This window comes from Macaca thibetana, chromosome 7 (assembly GCF_024542745.1).
Source record: "Macaca thibetana thibetana isolate TM-01 chromosome 7, ASM2454274v1, whole genome shotgun sequence".
In the NCBI taxonomy this organism is placed as follows: domain Eukaryota; kingdom Metazoa; phylum Chordata; class Mammalia; order Primates; family Cercopithecidae; genus Macaca; species Macaca thibetana.
Window position 1 is genome coordinate 46,646,218 of NC_065584.1, and position 20,049 is coordinate 46,666,266.

General features: G+C 41.7%; 2 protein-coding genes across 2 annotated transcripts in view; one reads left to right on the forward strand and one right to left on the reverse strand.

Moving 5' to 3' along the window:
- Window positions 1-20,049, forward strand: part of DHRS7 (dehydrogenase/reductase 7) — a 977,513-nt gene that overhangs the window by 35,550 nt on the left and 921,914 nt on the right. The gene's annotated exons all lie outside the window — the stretch shown is intronic.
- The window catches only part of SLC38A6 (solute carrier family 38 member 6), a 102,997-nt gene continuing 84,814 nt past the window's right edge, over window positions 1,867-20,049 (reverse strand). Inside the window, exons 17-18 of the mRNA XM_050797803.1 lie at window positions 12,253-12,394; window positions 1,867-2,656 (exon numbers count right to left, since the gene is read on the reverse strand). The gene's annotated coding sequence lies outside the window, so the exon portion shown is untranslated. The remainder of the gene's footprint in view (window positions 2,657-12,252; window positions 12,395-20,049) is intronic.

Here is a 20,049-nt window from a genome sequence, read left to right on the forward strand (position 1 = left end):
GTAGCACTTTGACCATTTTGATAGAAGGCTGGGATGGCTGCTACGATTTATCAAACTTTATTGACACTTGAGGTGTCCCAAGTTGGCTTGAAATGCCAGGTACCTCAAAGGTGACAGTCTCCTTGAGAAAAGCACTTGCTTGAGAGTCTAATATTTGAAGCACATTAGCCTCACCTGATGCATTGAAGTTTCTAAACCTAAATAGGCAATGTGCTCTTTAAGGCTTGGGCTGTGGTCCAGCATGGGTTTTGACTTCACGCTTTGAAACAACGAGGATGGCAAATTAAGGAGACAACAGATTCATACAGGTCAATTCCTGACTTGGATGCTTTGGGCTGTCCATCCTGGAGACCAAGGCCCAGTTCTGACAACAGTTACATGCTGAAGGCTGAGAAAGCCGAGCTACAGAGCACACAGAGATCCTGGAGGCGGCACCTCGTCCATGTCAAGGACACACAGGAAACCAAGACTATTTGTTTCTTCTTCCTCAATTTGTTCCCACTCCGTCCCTGCTGGTGTCTGACTTTGACCATTAGGTATGCATCCCTTTGAGTTAATGCAGCCCATCACAGGTCGGCAGCCGAATAAAGGTAGTAGATTTTTCATAAACCAATTATATTCCATATTTAAAACTGTATTCTGAAATCCTTTTCCACTATCTTATTATTGTTAAAATATGCTTTCTTTTAGAAAGCATGGGTAATATCAGGTGTGAATGTATTTTCTTTTTAATGTTATCACTTAGCAAAATAAAAAGCTAGCACTTTGTCAGAGGTTACCAAAATTGGGGGGAATTGTGCTGCTCTAGAAACCACTGAATTAAGACATTCCCAGAAAGCTTGCATTTTAGGATGCAGACCCTGCATGGTAAGCCTGGGACAGCCCAGTGAGAATGAGCTCACAGGTTCCTTTTTCACTGAAAAGTGGGAGCCCAGGTTCAGTGAGCACAGGGAGAACCCACCCACTGAAACCCCCCGAAGGTGGGAGTGGGGGCAAGGGGCATTGGGAAAAGACACACTGTGATTATTTTGATCATTTTGCTAAGGCTCCTCCTGTCTTCCTCTTCCCCAAACAAAGGAAGGAAAAAAAAAAAAAACATGAAAATACATTCCCCAAGGAAAGAGAAAGGGACCTGGACAGGTTATGGTTTGAAAGTTTTATTATGGGTGATTTACCATCCTTTAAAAAAGATGGGTTATTATCAGGGCATCTCTTATCAGGGTTTTCTATCTCTCCAAAATCCTGAACAAGAGGAAATTGCCTCAAAATGAAGCAAGAATGGGTGGGTCTAGATGGTGTTTGCTGTTCCCCTACCTTCTCCATCTTTCAAGGCACAAATTAATCTTCATTCTGACACCGTTCCCAGCTCCCACAGGCAGGCCCAGTGGTTCCTTCCTTGGTGCACCCACAGTAGTTTATCCATACCTCTAGTGTTGTGTTTCTCATTAGGTATTTCTAAATACTCCATTTTCTTCTGATTACAAAACACAAAAGTTAAAAAGCAGACCCTTTGAAATAACAATAACACTATGTGCCTGGCCCTCTTCTAAGCAGATCACTCCATAACCCAGTGTCTCAGCAATCCAAGTGTCTCCCTAAATTTATAGCTGGAATGAGGTCCCACTCATCTTTCTACCTCTGATGCCTGACACAGTGTTGGCCTCAGTTGATACCTAATAAAATAATTTTGAGTTTACAAGAAAGGCAACAGTTTGATTTGGATATTTCAGGTGTTGCCAAATTTAGGAAAATGGGTCTGTTCAGGTGACATTTGGGAGAGTTCTCTAGCTTAAAGAGCTAGTATTGTGGGCACCTTGTATTAGTCCATTTTCACACTGCTATAAAGAAATACCCAAGACTGGGAAATTTACAAAGAAAAGAGGTTTAATTGACTCACAATTCTGCATGGCTTTGGGAGGCCTCAGGAAACTTACAATCATGGCAGAAGGGGAAGCAGGCACATCTTACATGGCAGCAGGTGAGAGAGACAGAGAGAGACAGAGAGAGAGAGGAACTGTCAAATACTTATAAACCATCAGATCTCATGAGAACTCACTCACTATCATAAGAACAGCATGGGGGAACCACCCCCATGATCCGATCACCTCCCACCAGATCCCTCCCTTGATACATGGGGATTACAATTCAAGATGATATTTGGGTGGGGACAAAGAACCATGCCATATCACACCTGTAATTTACTTGTACACTTCTCATCTTATTGGGTGTTTGTATACATGTGTGTGTCAATACACTCATAATTTACCAATTTATTAATCATTGACCAGCTGCTATGAGTAATTCTGAAAGTGGGTGGGTGTGTACAAAATTAGTTATATGTGTGTGTGTGTATCCCAAAAGGTTTGGCAAATTAGTAATTTATGTCTCTGCCGACATTTCTATTCTGAAACTAAAATATTTACTTAAACTTAACTAACTTTTGGCTTTCCTAGCAGCTTTTAGCACAACAAACTGGTGTTTGATGAAGTAGGAAAAATAATAAAACATGTTGTTATTCAACTGCTTTTTAAAAAACACATCTTTGCTGGGAAGGCAAATTGGAGCTGGAGGATGTCCAGAGAAATGCAACATATGGTCAAGAAAATGGAACGGCTTCTTTACAGGCAGAAAAAGGTTTTTGTTTTGTTTTGTTTTCCTGGAAAGATAAAAAAAAGTTAAAGGGAAAAAAAAAGCTATAAACCTATTAAATTGTGAAAGACACAAAAAAGATAAGCATAGAGAGTTGGTTTCAAATTCCAAAATAATGAAACTACTTGTCCTTTCTACCTTGCATATCAGGTAAATTTAGATAAGTAAAATGAAATATTACTTTTTACATATTGGGTAGGAGGTTAAAAAGAAGCACTACTCCATACACAGTGATACCTGGGAGTTGATGATTGGTTTAGGAATGGGTGGATGAGGGAATCATAAGAAATTATAAGAGAAAAATAGGATGTTGGGGGAGCGTGATAGTTTCCTAAACTGATGATGCTGACATTGTGGCAGATAACTATGCCTCTACCAATCACGCCTGAAACAAAAGACTATGTTGAATGGACTATGAGTCAATAGATAAATATTTGTTTAAACTTACATTTCTATATTGCCTATTGTGTCTGTGTAGTTTGATTTTCATTAGTATGATGAACTTGATTTTCATTAGTATGTATACATTATTTCCCTCTGACCAGTTTCATAGCGTCACTATTTTATAAAAACAATTGGCTTCCAATAAATGGTCTTATTTTGGCCAGCCATGGTAGCTCATGCCTGTAATCCCAGCACTTTGGGAGGCCAAGGTGGGAGGATCACCTGAGGTCAGGAGTTCAAGACCAGCCTGGCCAACATGGTGAAACCCCCATCTCTACTAAAAGTACAAAAATTGGCCAGGAAAGGTGACAGGCGCCTGTAGTCCCAGATACCTGAGAGGTGGAGGCAGGAGAATTGCTTGAACCCAGGAGACAGAGGCTGCAGGGAACTGAGATTGCTCCACTGCACTCTAGCCTGGGTGACAGAGTGAGACTCTGTCTCAAAAAAAAAAAAAAAGAAGGTGGGCGGGGGGGAGTTCCAACATGGCCGAATAGGAACAGCTCCAGTCTACAGCTCCCAACGTGAGCAATGCAGAAGATGGGTGATTTCTGCATTTCCAACTGTGGTACCAGGTTCATCTCACTGGGGCTTGTCAGACAGTGGGTGCAGCTCACAGAGTGTGAGCCAAAGCAGGGCAGGGCATCACCTCACCCAGGAAGTGCAAGAGGTCGGGGAATTCCCTTTCCTGGCCAAGGGAAACCATGACAGACAGTACCTGGAAATTCGAGACACTCCCACCCTAATACTGAGCTTTTCCAACGGCCTTAGCAAATGGCACACCAGGAGATTATATCTCATGCCTGGCTCAGAGGGTCCCATGCCCACGGAGCCTCGCTCACTGCTAGCACAGCAGTCTGAGATCCAACTGCAAGGTGGCAGCGAGGCTGGGGGAGGGGCGTTCACCTTTGCTGAGGCTTTAGTAGGTAAACAAATCAGCCAGGAAGCTCGAACTGGGTGGAGCCCACTGCAGCTCAAGGGGGCCAGTCTGCCTCTGTAGACTCCACCTCTGGGGGCAGGGCAGAGCTGAACAAAAGGCAGCAGAAACTTTTGCAGACTTAAACATCCCTCTCTGACAGCTTTGAAGAGAGTAGTGCTTCTCCCAGCATGGAGTTTAAGATCTGAGAATGGACAGACTGCCGCCACAAGTGGGTCTCTGACCCCTGAGTAGCCTAACTGGGAGGCACCTCCCACTAGGGGCCAACTGACACCTCATATGGCTGGGTGCCCCTCTGAGACAAAGCTTCCAGAGGAAGGATCAGGCAGCAACATTTGCCATTCTGCAATATTTGCTGTTCTGCATCCTCCGCTGGTGATACCCAGGCAAAAAGGGTCTGGAGTGGATCTCCAGAAAACTCCAACAGACCTGCAGCTGAGGGTCCTGACTGTTAGAAGGAAAACTAACAGAGAGGACAACCACACCAAAACCCCATGTGTACATCACCATCATCAAAGACCAAAGGTAGATACAACCACAAAGATAGGGAGAAACCAGAGCAGAAAAGCTGAAAATTCTAAAATCAGAGTGCCTCTTCTCCTCCAAAGGAACGCAGCTCCTTGCCAGCAACAGAACAAAGCTGGATGGAGAATGACTTTGACAAGTTGAGGAAGAAGGCTTCAGATGATCGGTAATAACAAACTTCTCCAAGCTAAAGGAGGATGTTCAAACCCACCTCAAAGAAGCTAAAAACCTTGAAAAAAGATTGGATGAATGGCTAACTAGAATAAACCGCGTAGGAAGACCTTAAATGACCTGATGGCGCTGAAAACCATGGCACGAGAACTATGTGATGCATGCACAAGTTTCAGTACTCAATTCGATCAAGTGGAAGAAAGGGTATCAGTGATTGATGATCAAATGAATGAAATGAAGCGAGAAGAGAAGTTTAGAGAAAAAAGAGTAAAAAGAAACGAGCAAAGTCTCCAAGAAATATGGGACTATGTGAAAAGACCAAATCTATGTCTGATTGGTGTACTTGAAAGTGACGGGGAGAATGGAACCCAGATGGAAAACACTCTTCAGGATATTATCCAGGAGAACTTCCCCAACCTAGCAAGGCAGGCCAACATTCAAATTCAGGAAATACAGAGAATGCCACAAAGATACTCCTTGAGAAGAGCACCTCCAAGATACATAATTGTCAGATTCACCAAAGTTGAAATGAAGGAAAAAATGTTAAGCAGCCAGAGAGAAAGGTTGGGTTACTCACAAAGGGAAGCCCATCAGACTAACAGTGGATCTCTCAGCAGAAACTCTACAAGCCAGAAGACAATGGGGGCCAATATTCAACATTCTTAAAGAAAAGAATTTTCAACCCAGAATTTCAAAACTAAGCTTCATAAGTGAAAGACAAATAAAATCCTTTACAGACAAGCAAATGCTGAGAGATTTTGTCACCACCAGGCCTACCCTACAAGAGCTTCTGAAGGAAGCACTAAACATGGAAAGGAATAACTGGTACCAGTCACTGCAAAAATATGCCAAATTCTAAAGACCATCGATGCTAGGAAGAAACTGCATCAACTAACAAGCAAAATAACCAGCTAACATCATAATGACAGAATCAAATTCACACATAACAATATTAACCTTAAATGTAAATGGGCTAAATGCTCCAATTAAAAGACACAGACTGGCAAATTGGATAAAGAGTCAAGACCCATCAGTGTGCTGTATTCAGGAGACCCATCTTGTGTGCAGAGACACACATAGGCTCAAAATAAAGGGATGGAGGAAGATCTACCAAGCAAATGGAAAACAAAAAAAAAGCAGGGTTTGCAATCCTAGTCTCTGATAAAACAGACTTTAAACCAACAAAGATCAGAAAAGACAAAAAAGGCCATTACATAATGGTAAAGGGATCAATTCAACAAGAAGAGCTAACTATCCTAAATATATATGCACCCAATACAGGAGCACCCAGATTCATAAAGCAAGTCCTTAGACACCTACAAAGAGATTTCACAGACGAATTCTACCAGAAGTACAAGGAGGAGCTGGTACCATTCCTTCTGAAACTATTCCAATCAATAGGAAAAGAGGGAATCCTCCCTAACTCATTTTATGAGGACGACATCATCCTGATACCAAAGCCTGGCAGAGACACAACAGAAAAAGAGAATTTTAGACTAATATCACTGATGAACATTGATGCAAAAATCCTCAATAAATTACTGGCAAACCAAATCCAGCAGCACATCAAAAAGCTTATCCACCATGATCAAGTGGGCTTCATCCCTGCGATGCAAGGCTGGTTCAACATATGCAAATCAATAAATGTAATCCAGCATATAAACAGAACCAAAGACAAAAACCACATCATTATCTCAATAGATGCAGAAAAGGCCTTTGACAAAATTCAACACCCCTTCATGCTAAAAACTCTCAATAAATTAGGTATTGATGGGACATCTCTCAAAATAATAAGAGCTATTTATGACAAACCCATAGCCAATATCATACTGAATGGGCAAAAACTGGAAGCATTCCCTTTGAAAACTGGCACAAGACAGGGATGCCCTCTCTCACCACTCCTATTCAATATAGTATTGGAAGTTCTGGTCAGGGCAATCAGGCAGGAGAAAGAAAGAAAGGGTATTCAATTAGGAAAAGAAGAAGTTAAATTGTCCCTGTTTGTAGATGACATGATTGTGTATTTAGAAAACCCCATCATCTCAGCCCAAAATTTCCTTAAGCTGATAAGCAACTTCAGCAAAGTCTTAGGATACAAAATCAATGTGCAAAAATCACAAGCATTCTTATACACCAATAACAGACAAACAGAGAGCCAAATCATGGAGTGAACTCCCATTCACAGTTGCTTCAAAGAGAATAAAATACCTAGGGGATCCAACTTACAAGGGTTGTGAAGGACCTCTTCAAGGACAACTACAAACCACTGCTCAACAAAATAAAAGAGGACACAAACAAATGGAAGAACATTCCATGCTCATGGATAGGAAGAATCAATATCGTGAAAATGGCCATACTGCCCAAGGTAATTTATAGATTCAATGGCATCCCCATTAAGCTACCAATGACTTTCTTCGCAGAATTGAAAAAAACTATTTTAAAGTTCATATGGAACCAAAAAAGAGCCTGCATTGCCAAGACAATCCTAAGCCAAAAGAACAAAGCTGGAGGCATCATGCTACCTGATTTCAAACTATACTACAAGGCTACAGTAACCAAAACAGCATGGTACTGGTACCAAAACAGAGATACAGACCAAAGGTAACAGAACAGAGCCCTCAGAAATAATACCACACATCTACAACCATCTGATCTTTGACAAACCTGACAAAAACAAGAAATGGGGAAAGGATTCCCTATTTAATAAATGGTGCTGGGAAAACTGGCTAGCCATATGTAGAAAGCTGAAACTGGATCCCTTCCTTTCACCTTATACAAAAATTAATTCAAGGTGGATTAAAGACTTAAATGTTAGACCTAAAACCATAAAAACCCTAGAAGAAAACCTAGGCAATACCATTCAGGACACAGGCATGGACAAGGGCTTCACGTCTAAAATACCAAAAGCAATGGCAACAAAAGCCAAAATTGACAAATGGGATCTAATTAAACTAAAGAGCTTCTGCACAGCAAAAGAAACTACCATCAGAGTGAACAGGCAACCTACAGAATGGGAGAAAATTTTTGCAATATACTCATCTGACAAAGGGCTAATATCCAGAACCTACAAAGAACCTAAACAAATTCACAAGAAAAAAACAACCCCATCAAAAAGTGGGCAAAAGATATGAACAGACACTTCTCAAAAGAAGACATTTATGCGGCAAACAGACACATGAAAAAATGCTCATCATCACTGGCCATCAGAGAAATGCAAATCAAAACTGCAATGAGATACACCAGTTAGAATGGCAATCATTAAAAAGTCAGGAAACAGCAGGTGCTGGAGAAGATGTGGAGAAACAGGAACACTTTTACACTGCTGGTGGGACCATAAACTAGTTCAACCATTGTGGAAGACAGTGTGGCGATTCCTCAAGGCTCTAGAAATACCTACTAGAAATACCATTTCACCCAGCCATCCCATTACTGGGTATATACCCAAAGGATAATAAATTGTGCTGCTGTAAAGACACATGCACACGTATGTTCATTGCTGCACTATTCACAATAGCAAAGACTTGGAATCAACCCAAATGTCCAGCAATGATAGACTGGATTAAGAAAATGTAGCACATATACACCATGGAATACTCTGCAGCCATAAAAAAGGATGAGTTCATGTCCTTCGTAGGGACATGGATGAAGCTGGAAACCATCATTCTGAGCAAACTATTGCAAGGACAGAAAACCAAACACTGCATGTTCTCACTCATAAGTGGGAATTGAACAATGAGAACACTTGGACACAGGATGAGGAACAGCACACACTGGGGCCTGTCGTGGGGTTGCGGGAGGGAGGAGGGATAGCATTAGGAGATATACCTTATGTAAATGATGAGTTAATGGGTGCAGCACAACAACACAGCAGATGTATACACATGTAACAAACCTGCATGTTGTGCACATGTACCCCAGAACTTAAAGTATAATAAAAAAATTAAAAATAAATAAATAAATAAATAAATAAATAAATAAATAAAAGGTCTTATTTTAAGTGATGAATGATAATGCCTCCTAACAGAACAACCAGCAGAACACTAATTAATGCATAGGCTACTTGGCTGGTCTCTCTTACAAACCTTAGCCCAAGTTCTGCTTTCAGCCATCACACACCTCTGTCTCTCCTGTGGTTTCAAATCATGTGAGTGATCCTTCTGATAATAAACTCTCTTTGGCCTTGGGCTGGGCACACTGAGTCCTGGCACCCACTCCTTGGAGGTGCCCACAGGGACATGTTCCAAATGTAAAAAAGGTGATGATGAAAAAGGACTGGGAATTCATGGATTTTGGTTCGGTGAGCTATTACCATTCCTCTGGCTTCTCCTGACAGAGCCTTCACTTACCAGATCGTCACATTTCACCCTTCAGAGCATGAGACTTGTACTAATGCTGCAGCACTGCCCAGCAGGGAACCAGCTTTCCCATGGTCACTGGATGTGTGTGGTGTTTCACAGAGCCAGGGCTGCACCAAGATCTTCAGGTCCAAGTAAAATCTTGGAGACCTTTGCCTTAAATGGTAATTTTTCTGGCAAAGGTCCTTTATACCTTGCTTTAAATGTTATCCCACCCAAAGCAGAAAATGACTTTGTGGAAAGTCTTTCTTGTTTTAAAAAATAGCTATAGCTACAGTAAGGGCATAGCAGCTTTAGAAATGGAACATGTATATTTTTTATAGGCCATTATGAAATAAACTTGCAGTAACTAATTCTTTCTCACACTCATTTGCCTCTTTCAGAGACCCTGCAGGATTTAAGATCCCAAACCAAATATACTCTTATGTGTTCCCAAACTATTTTTTCTCAGGGCTAAAGGGAAATTCTCATGAGGTGCTATTTCTCCCGGATGCAGCTCCCAGTCCATGCCAAAGAGAATACTTTAAAAACGATGTTTCTCAATATTAGGGTACATTATGGATACAAAATCTTAGCCCAAATCCCATTGGTCATATAAAACATGTCACATAATTGTATTTTCGGTTAGGAAGGAGTGTTACAAAATAAATATTTCCCCATTAGAACATACTGGGAAATGTTTGCTAACACCTACACTCAAACCCAGCAGGTTCCCTTAGAAGAGTTTGGCAAAGAACAGGCCCCTCCTTAATGAGGTGCTGGAGTTGGTTGAAAATTAAATATTAATTTACAAAAAATGGTTGCATTTAAAAAGTCAAACTGAGGCCTGCATGTGGGCGTCTGCGCCTTCTGCGTTCTGGGTCTGTGAAATGTCCTGGGTCAACCGAGGATCACTGTCTTTGATTGGATTGCATCAGTCTTTCTCTTTCTAAAGCAGTCTGTGGAAAACATCAAGAAGGGTTTTTTGTTGTTTTTTTCTCAGAATTTTTTTCCTTTCTCTATTTCTCCTACTGGAAAATTCTTTCCGAAATTGTCAATGGTTGTTTCATTTGGTTTTAAGAGAAGCATGGCTGCGAGAGCCTTGGAAGTACAAATCAATAGCTGTGATCACTGCTGGATCCTCTTGGAGGGTTTTCCCCTTTTTTCCCTCTAGCACACAATCTAGATAGTCCTCGAGGGGAGCCTCATCTGGCCTGGTTTGGGCTTTTCTCTGGCTGCCAGGTTGAAGTGTGACAACCACAGAGGTGGCTGTGGGGCTTTTGCTCCTCTCCCCTTGTCCCCAGGAGATTTAAAGTCTGCATTCTCAGCTACCCAGGTGCTCTCAGTTCCAGATCTAGTCATTTCCCCTCTAGCTCCCCTGTTCTTAACAGAGTCCCTCTCCCTACTCACTCACTCACTCACTCACTCACTCACTCACTCACTCACTTAATTCACACAATACTTTGTCCAGATCTGTGACCTTAATTTTTAAGTGGAGTGATGGTTGCACATTAGTTATTATGCTGGTCCTTCCAACACAAACTGCATACATTTTCATGCTCTAAGGTCCTATAACTATTTTTCTGCACTCTAATGCTGGAATTTCAAGACACCAAAACAAAACAGGTGGGATTTAGAGGCAGGCTGGCCTTGGAGGTGGTCTTCCAGTCACAACCCTCTCTGACTGCTCTACTCAGATCTTGGGAATGAAGTTTCACCAACATCGGGGACTGAAGTCAGTTTACATATTTTGACACCATGTCAATCCAAAAGGAATTCTTTTTGGAGATGTTTGGGTTTGAGGTGCTTGAGCAAATGATTCTAAAGTATATTTAAGAGAACAGATACGTGAGAATAGCCAAGAAAATTTTTAAAAAGAGAATAAGGGCAGGGTCCATGCCTGATTAGCTATGAAAACACAGGAGTTCCCCTCCTGCTTACTATAAAGAAAGCTTAAAATAGTGTCTCTCCCATCCTAACATCAGCAACGAAGTCAGATGACCACAAAACCATACCTTTTCCTGAGTCCATCAGCAAGCTGAGGTCACAGGGAACCCAAAAGCCTGAAATCTAAGGAAAGGCTGTATCCCCAAGAAGAGATGGGACATAAACAAGGGTTTGTGGCTGAGTATGGGAAGAGACACTGGGTGCCATACAAAAATATAAGAAGAATTCATCTAAAGCTTTGAACACTTTACTAAAGGCCAGAAGTGGACTAGCATGAGTGTAGCAGCCCTGGGGGCTGCAGATACAAGAGGAATTCGTGCCCACTTGCAGGCTCTTCTCCACTCCCTTCCACCCACTGATTGAGAAAGGACTGAAGACAGGGTGGGAGAGCAAAGAAACCTCCCTGCACGATGCAGGCCCAGGGAAGAGGGGCGACATTGCTGAAGGAAAGGCATAAGGCTACACCCACGCCCTCCTCCCACCTAAGCCACCGGGGAGGGACAGTACAGCCTGCTGCGGTCAGGGCACAGGTGAAGACCTACTGCAGCTATGGGGAGGGGAAAGCCAAAACACCCTTGATCCCTGGGGAAGGGGCAAGAAACAGTCCTGAGCCCCAGATCCAGACATTCTCTCCTGCACATGACACAAGGCAGGCGTCAGTTGCCACAGGAGGAGGAGGGGCAGGATTTCTGAGAAAGCCTCACTCCTGAGATCCAGGCATACAGGGCCTGCCCAAGCCTGAGAGTGCATTAGGATCAAGGGCACCCCGATTCCCCCCCAGCACTAAGTAACAAGCAACAACATTCTACCCCAAGGCTGCAGACTTCTCATCAAATATTAAAACTTCTGAATTCTTGAAATTGTTTAATTAATTGAATAATTTAGCCCTAGCATAGATTAAGGAAACATTAAGAAAAGTTCAGAAATACAGAGTTCACAAATTCAAACATACTTAAGAATTTAGTAACTTTGGAGAAAATGTTAGCTAGTACCTCGTACCTTAAAACGAAATTAGTTCCATATGATTATTTTAGAAAAAAAACAAACACATAAGAGTACCAGTAAAAAATGTAAATACAGTTACCATTTTGGGACGGGAAAGTTATTTTGAAGTATCAACCAAAGACATAAACTATAAAGGATTGTTAATAGACTATATACAAATGGGGAAAAAATCAGAATGGAATAAACAAAGCAAAATCACAAATAAAAATTGGGGGAAAATAGCAATATACATGGCCGTTATACCTTAAAATATATGATGCATAGGTCCATAGATGTTAGACAGATAGATGCCTTAATATAAAAGGAGAATCACTTGAACCTGGGAGGTGGAGGTTGCAATGAGCCGAGATCATGCCACTGTACTCCAGCCTGGGTGACAGAGACTCTGTCTCAAAAACAAACAAAAAAATAATTTTTTATATATATACACATATATATATATACACACACACACATACACATATATATATGAGCTCTTATAAATTCAATAGAAAAGTATGTTCCTTTCCCTCAAAAGAAGTATGAACAAAAGACAATAGCAGTCACTCACAAAGCAATAATTACAAACAGCTAACAAATATTTGCAAAGTCATTGAACACGAGTAGTAACTCAAAAATTTCACAAAGATAATAATCAATGTTGGTAGTATGCATGGAAATCAACATTGTCATACAGGCATATGATTGATGGTAGTATAAATTGTCACAAGTATTTTGAGGGAGAGGGTGAGAAATTTGGCAGTATGAATCAAAAACCCGAAAAATGTACCTACCCTTTGATATAGCAATTCTACATGTAGAACTTTAAGGAAATAATTAGTCAAAATCCAAAAGATTTATATGTATAGATATGCTTAGCAGTGCTGTTTATTATAAACAAATGTTAGAAGCAACCTAAATGTCCAGTCATGGGAGACTGGTTAAACAGATTACAATAAATACCTATAAGTTAATGCCAGGCAATAATTAAAATGACTAAATAGAGCAACATTATGGACATGGAAAAATGTTGACAGTATATATGTTTAAGTAAATACAGTAACAGGACAATATAAGCAGTATAATCCCATTCCCATTTTTTAATACATACACGCGCGCGCGCACTCACACACACATTGTTGATAACAACAGAAGGAGTAAACTCTGGATATCAGGTAGAAAAATAGCCTTATTAGAAGGTAGCTTATAGACTCAACAAGAAGGCTGGTGAACTAGGCTCGGCAACAGGACAGGAACAAAGGGTGGTGAGGCAACCAAGAACATAGTCAGCTCATATCATGGTCCAGCCTCGTAGTGTTATAACAAAATCCCACCATCCCCGGACACAAACTTCTACACTGAGGGACTCCCGAGTCAGCTGTCCTCATGAGAAATCTCCAACAGCCTCCTGTATAATGTTGTTACTTCCTTGAAATTTGAGCCCAGCATGGGAGCACCTGATCAGTCAAGACTCAGACATATGGTTATACCTCCCATGAAACAGAGAGAAGAAATATCTATCTGGTCCCTTTAGCTTGCTGGTAAAGACATATATTTAGAGATTCTCCTTCAATACAGATAATGTTTGAATGCTGGATAGTCAAAAAGCAAGAACGATAACTCCATAAATACACACACACACAAACACACATACACACACACACACACACACACACACACACACACACACGGAAGGTTGGACATTCATAACATGTTATGATTAAGAATTCACATTTTAATTGTAGGTCGGGTGTTTTGGTGATAGTTTGGGGGTGTTTGTTTATTTGTATTTTTACATAAACATTCCTATTGTCAGTGAGTAGGGACTGTTTCATTTTTTTCATTTCCAATCTGTATGTTCTGTATTTCTTTCTATTGCCTTATTGCACTGGCTAGGCCTTTCAGGAAAATGTTGAATAGGAGTGGTATGAGAGGATATTCTTGTCTCCTAATATTAGGAGAAAACATTCAGTCTTTCAGCATTAGGTATAATATTAGCTGTAGGGTTGTTTTTTGTTTTTGTTTTTTTAGATGCCCTTTATCAGCTTGAGAAAATTTCCAACTCCTATTTTGCTGAGAGTTATCATGAATGAATGCTGACTTTTGTCAAATGCCTTTTCTGCATAAATTAATACAATCATGCAGCTTTTCTTCTTTAGCCTGTTAATATAATGGAATAATTATTTTATTTTTTAAAAATTAATTAAAAAAAACGGAATCAGACTTGCTTTAACAGCATAACCCATTTGTTCATGTTGTTTTCTTCTTTTCATAGATTTCTAATATTTTGTTGAGTATTTCTGCATCAATACTCATGAAAGATACTGGTCTATAGTTTTTGAAACTGTCTTTATCTGTCTTGATATCAGGGTAATGCTGGCCTCATAAAATGAATTGAGATGTTACCCCTTGTTTTATTTTCTAGAATATATCATACATAATTAGTGCTAGTTCCTCTTTAAATGTTTGGTAGAATTTTCCATTGAAATATCTAGACCTTTTCTTAATTTGTTTGTTCTTTTAACTGTTGAATATTTCAGAGGCTTATAAGTACAATTCAATTTCTTTAATATATATCACTATTAAAATTTCTTCTGGGGTGAGTTTTCATAATTTGTATCTTTTAAGAAATTAATTCATTCATCTCTGTTGTCCAGTGTATGGTCATAGAGTTGCTTATAGCATTCTCTTATTATCTTGTTATTATCTATGGGATCTGTAGTAATTTCCCTCTTCATTGCTGAAATTGGTAATTTGTGTCTCCTCTATTTTTTCTTTGTCAGTCTGGCTAAAGGCTTATGCATTTTATTGATATTTTATAAGAAATAGGTATTGGTTTCATTGGCTTTCCCTATTGTTTTTCTATTTTTCAATTTCATTGACTCCTACTCTTATGAACACTTTTTTATGATTGCATTTTATCTCCATTATTTGATTTACACCTCTTTAGAAATTTTTTAGTTGTTGTCCTAGGGTTTACACAATACATCTTTAATTGATCAGAGTCTACCTTCAAATAATGTACTGCTTCATTCATAATGTAAGAATCTTAAAATAGTTTCTTCTCAATTCCTCCCTCCCAACCTTTGTATTATTGTTACAATACATTTTACTTTTACCTACCCCATACACACATAATACATTGCTACTATTTTTACTCTTGACAGTCATTTATCTTTTAAGATCATTTAAACATTTTACATGTATCTTAGTTTAGCTTCATTAATCAATTTCCAGTGCTCTTCATATTTTTGTGTCTTTTGTTACGCATTTCGATCTTGTTTCACATTTCTCCCACCTGAAGAACTTCTTAAACATTTCTTCTCGAGTATATTTATTGGCAGTACATTCTTAGTTTTTGTTTCTGTATTCCTGCCCCTTCCTCGGGACAGAGAGGTGTTTTGTTTTGTTCTGTTTTTGTTCTTCCCTAAGTTTTGCCAGCAGTCTAAAGGAAACGGTATTTTTCCCTTTCTTCTGTAGATTAAGGTTTTTGTTCCAGAAAGGAGAAAGGGTGGGGTTCATGCCCCTTTGCAGTGGCTATTTTCCCTTTCCCCCATACCTGCACTGTGAGGGATTCTTTCTCAGGACTTTGGTCAGTCTTTTCTGGTGGGATACACTACCTGGTGGAGTCCATGGAGAAAAGTCTCCAAGAAGGTGCAAACTCCCTCTGTATATGCATTCCCCAGGGGCTCCATACTCTCACCAGTCCTCACTCATTCCCCACCATTTCTTTACCTACTCCTGCTGAGTTCTTCTATTGGCTACATCTGCCCCGGTAAGCAAGGGCTTGTGTCCCATGCTTCTTCATAGGCCCCCACTGGTCCTTAGATTTTTAGGCTAATTGGTCGCCCTGTGACCTCAGCTCTTTGAGGGTCCAAAAAAAGTAGTAAACTTGCAGTTTGTCTGGCTTTTTTTTTTAAGAGTTGAAGTGACACTCTTCCTAGACCTTCACATGCTGAGATTGTATTCCCTTTTCACCTGTCTAGCCCACAAGGCTATTTCATTCCCCAATAGCTTTTCACACCCACAAGAACAGAATTGAATAGAGATAGTAATGAGCTAACAAAAAAGTGTTCCTATTGCCCTGGAGGCGTCATCCTCCCAGGGGAGAACTCTATTTTGTGGAAGGCCAGATGTCCAACCAAGGAAGAAGCCTGGTCTCTTGGCCCACTCTGGGAAGGGCCAGTAGCAAATCTAGCTTGCAGAGAGGGCAAAGGCTCTAGCAGCATCCCCACATGTTATGTCAGGATCTCCCTCTTCGCAGCTATGGGGACAGTGAAGATTGTGTTTTAGCTTGGGCAGGTGAAAATAACATGGTTGAGAAGTTTCATTTATTGAAAATAGGAATTAGGAGCCAGAAGACACAATGTCATCTTACCGCACACTGTGTACCTATTTAGGTGTCTGAATTGCTCTGGCCTCTAGCTGATTTGACTTCATTCCCAAATGAAAAGGAAGAAGGCAAAGATATGCTCCATTCATCTGTTGTATGTATGGGGCCTCTACGGCAGAAGAGTGTGAAGTAAAAGTTGAAACTGATTGACTGGTTGTCTATGAAGAGCTAATGAAAACCTGACTGAGAATAGGTTGGTACATGGGTCTCTGTCTCTGGTGCACTGTGGTTTGCAATGTTTCCTGGACTTGGGAGGAGGGCATAGAAAGTTGCTGGGCAAATTGCACAGCCTCCCCCATACTACACTCAGAGCTGCCTTTCCTAGTAAACATCACCATTTTCTTGCCTTCGAAGATTTCAATGCTTTGTGCATATTTATCAATGAAATTGTTTACAAATATTGCTATAGAAGAGCAACCTTGCTGGGTTATCTCAGTCAATTCACATCTGCATCCAACATGTTGGCTCAAAATACCCCAAAAAGGCAGTTTTACCTATGCTTTACGAAGAGGAAAACTGAAGTTCACACGGAATGATCAGTCCAGAGTCACTCAGTTTCTAAGAAGAGGAAATACCCTGGAGTAGCACTGGAGAACCCAGGTGGGTTTACATGATGGGGGGGACACTGGTAGCGGGGAGCCACTTCCAGTGACAGCTTTTCTTGCCTTTGTCACTAAAACCTTCTGTCGGCATCTAAGCCTAGATATCCATCAGGGTCCCAACAAGAAACAGATGACATCCCAAAAGGAAAGCTTACCAAAATGACTTACACACTGTAATAAGCAACATTTAGGGAAATCCCCATGGGATAGTATGTACCACTGTATTAGTCTGCTAGAACTGCCACAACAAAATACCACAGACCGGGTGGTTCAAACAACAGGCATTTATTTGCTCACAGTTCTAGGATTGGGAAGTGCAAGGTCAAGGTGTGGACAGGTTTGGTTCTCCTAAGGCCTCTTCTTGCTGTGTCCTTACATGGCCTTTCCTCTGGGTGCACATCTCCATGGTACCTCTTCCTTTTCTTACAAGAACACCAGTCACATTGAATTAGGGACCAGCTTAATGGCCTCATTTTAACTTAATTACTTCTTTAAAGATGCTATCTCCAAATACTGTTGCATTCTGAGGTCCTGGGGATTAGGGCCTCAATGTACGAATTTGGAGTTGGAACACAATTGAGTGCATAAAGCTAACAGCAATGAGGGAGGCTACCACCCTATGACTGAAGGGGCAAGAGGAGGGGGAGGTTTCCAGAACCCAGAACCTGGTGAGCATGGCTACACATGGGCAGGGCCACCTGAGGTACAGTCTACCCACAGTGGCCTGGCAGCCAGGGAGTGGGCAGCAGACACCCTGACCTCACTTTCCTCCCCCTCTAGGCTCCCACTGGTCCTGCTCTCTGGCTGAACCCAACAGGAAGCCAGGGGCAAGGGAATCCATTGCTACAGTCCACTAGGTGAACCTCCGGGCTCAGAGCAGGAGGAAATGGTAGAGGGGCAAGCTCAAACTATTTGGTGTGGCTTGCAAACCAAACTCTAAGTTCTGCTCTGAAGTGACATGATTTATGAGAGGGGCATTTGATTGCCTGGTTTTTCAATTATTCCTGGATGTGTTCAAAGGTAAGAGGACACTGAGAAAACACTGTGTCTATAGGGTCATTCTGAGGAGACAATGTAATAAAACAACCTTCAGAGATGACTTCCCTAGGGATAGGGTCAAGAGTCCCTTCCACAGGGCTCCAGTGGACAACAGAGAAGGCTCCTGTCCTGGAGTGCAGGCAGAGGCAGCTGCATGGATAGAGGCCCAGAGGCATGATCCCTGCAGTCATGAGCAGGCTGTGGGTAGTGACTAGAAAGGGCCTTGAGGAGAGGGGTAGAAACCCAGGGCAGGCCTGACCCTTCTCTGCTGTTCATCTGAGCAACATGGAAGGCACCTATAGGTGTCTGCAGGTGAGTCTCTGCCTCAGTCAAGCAAACAGGAATTAAACTACAATGCTACTATGGGTTCAGCTGCAGAAGCACACTGAAGGGGCACCTAACCTCGGCATGAGACCGGAGGAAAGGGTTCTGGGAATGAGTATTCCTCTTGGAGGATAAGTAAGAGGTAGCCAGTGAAAAGGAGTGTGCCCTTCACTTGTCTAAAACAGAGACTCATGGAACAAGAAAGCCCATTTGCAGAGACCAATCATGGCAATAGGTCTTGGTACAAGTTAAAAAGCAAAATCAAAGTAGTCAGCAGGATTAAAGACATTCTCTGAATTTCCGGTGAGTAAGGAGGCTCACTGGAGCTGTGACAGGCAAACCAGTTTAACAGTTTCAGCCACATGACAGAAGACAACAGCAGGGGATAGGGGTGGTTATCCAAAGATCTCAAACTTTTCAGTATGTTTCAGGTGAGGGTGGTGTGGGGGTGCTAATATTCATCCATCCATTGACGCACACTTTGAGGAACACTGTGTTAGGAAATGTGGGGATGCAGAAAAGCAGAGGTGATGGTCACTGCCCTGCAGTTATAGCCAGGCACCTGGCACTACAGATAAACACGAGGCACTACAGCACTGCTGTGCACTCCCATGTGGCATCTTCCTGAGGCACAGCCTGTCTCTCCCATGTTACTGATACCACGTACCACAGAAAATGTAGTTCTACACAGCCTACCCCAGTGGTTCAGAACCTAAGCCTGGAACCAGGATTCCATCCTGACTCTTAAAAGTTTGATGCTGGATGCATTATTTAACCTCTCTGAACCTGTCTCATTATCTGTAAAATGGAAATAATAATGCCTTCCGCATGGAATCGTTGTGAGGGTAAAATGAGCTAGTTGCACTCAGTAACAAAAGTACTTAGGGATTCAGGAGAGAAATTACCGTGGGATGGGTGGTCAGGAAAGGCTTCATGGAACATGAGAGACTTACACTGGGCCTGGAAAGATGGGTCTGGGATTTCTATGGGTGACAAGCAAAAGGGTGGGTCAAGCAATGACCCAAAGCACTGGTCAAACTAGAATAATTTCTGTGGTCTCTGGGCCCAGATCCTTGTCCAATTTACCTTGGTTTCTATTCTTCAATCAAACTTCCTGGCTCAGACAACACCCCGTCTATGGCCCCTGCTTCCAGGTCTGGCTAATTCCCCTCCTGCTCAAAACCCCCATGATTTGCTACTTGCCATGTGCCCCTCTAATTCCATCCCAAGGCTCCAGAGGTGCAGATCTGCAAACCAGCATGATTAGCCACCATTGCTGGCTTCCCATTCAGCATATAAATCTAGTGCCTGGGATTACCTCATGCCAGAAAACCGAAATCCAAGTCAGATGGTTAAGGCATTAATAGCAGTGAGTGTTGTAAAGACTCAACAATGTGAACCTTCCCAAAATGAACCATCCTGACCTCCCTCGCGCTGACAATGCGTGTGTGACATCATGTGTAAATGAGCCTTAAATTTGAACCAGGTGCCGAGAGCTGTCTGGCGTCTCCTGGCTGCTGTATTAACCACTAACATGCACAGGGGGATTCTGAGGCAGTAAAATGGAGCGAAACCAACAGCAGTGACCAGGGCCCGGAGCAGCAGCTGTAGCAGAGAACATTCAAATCACACCCACCCGACTGGGCCTGGGCCCCGGGTCCTGTAAAGCTTATTTCCGGAGGGCTGGGGAGCCTAGGGAATTTG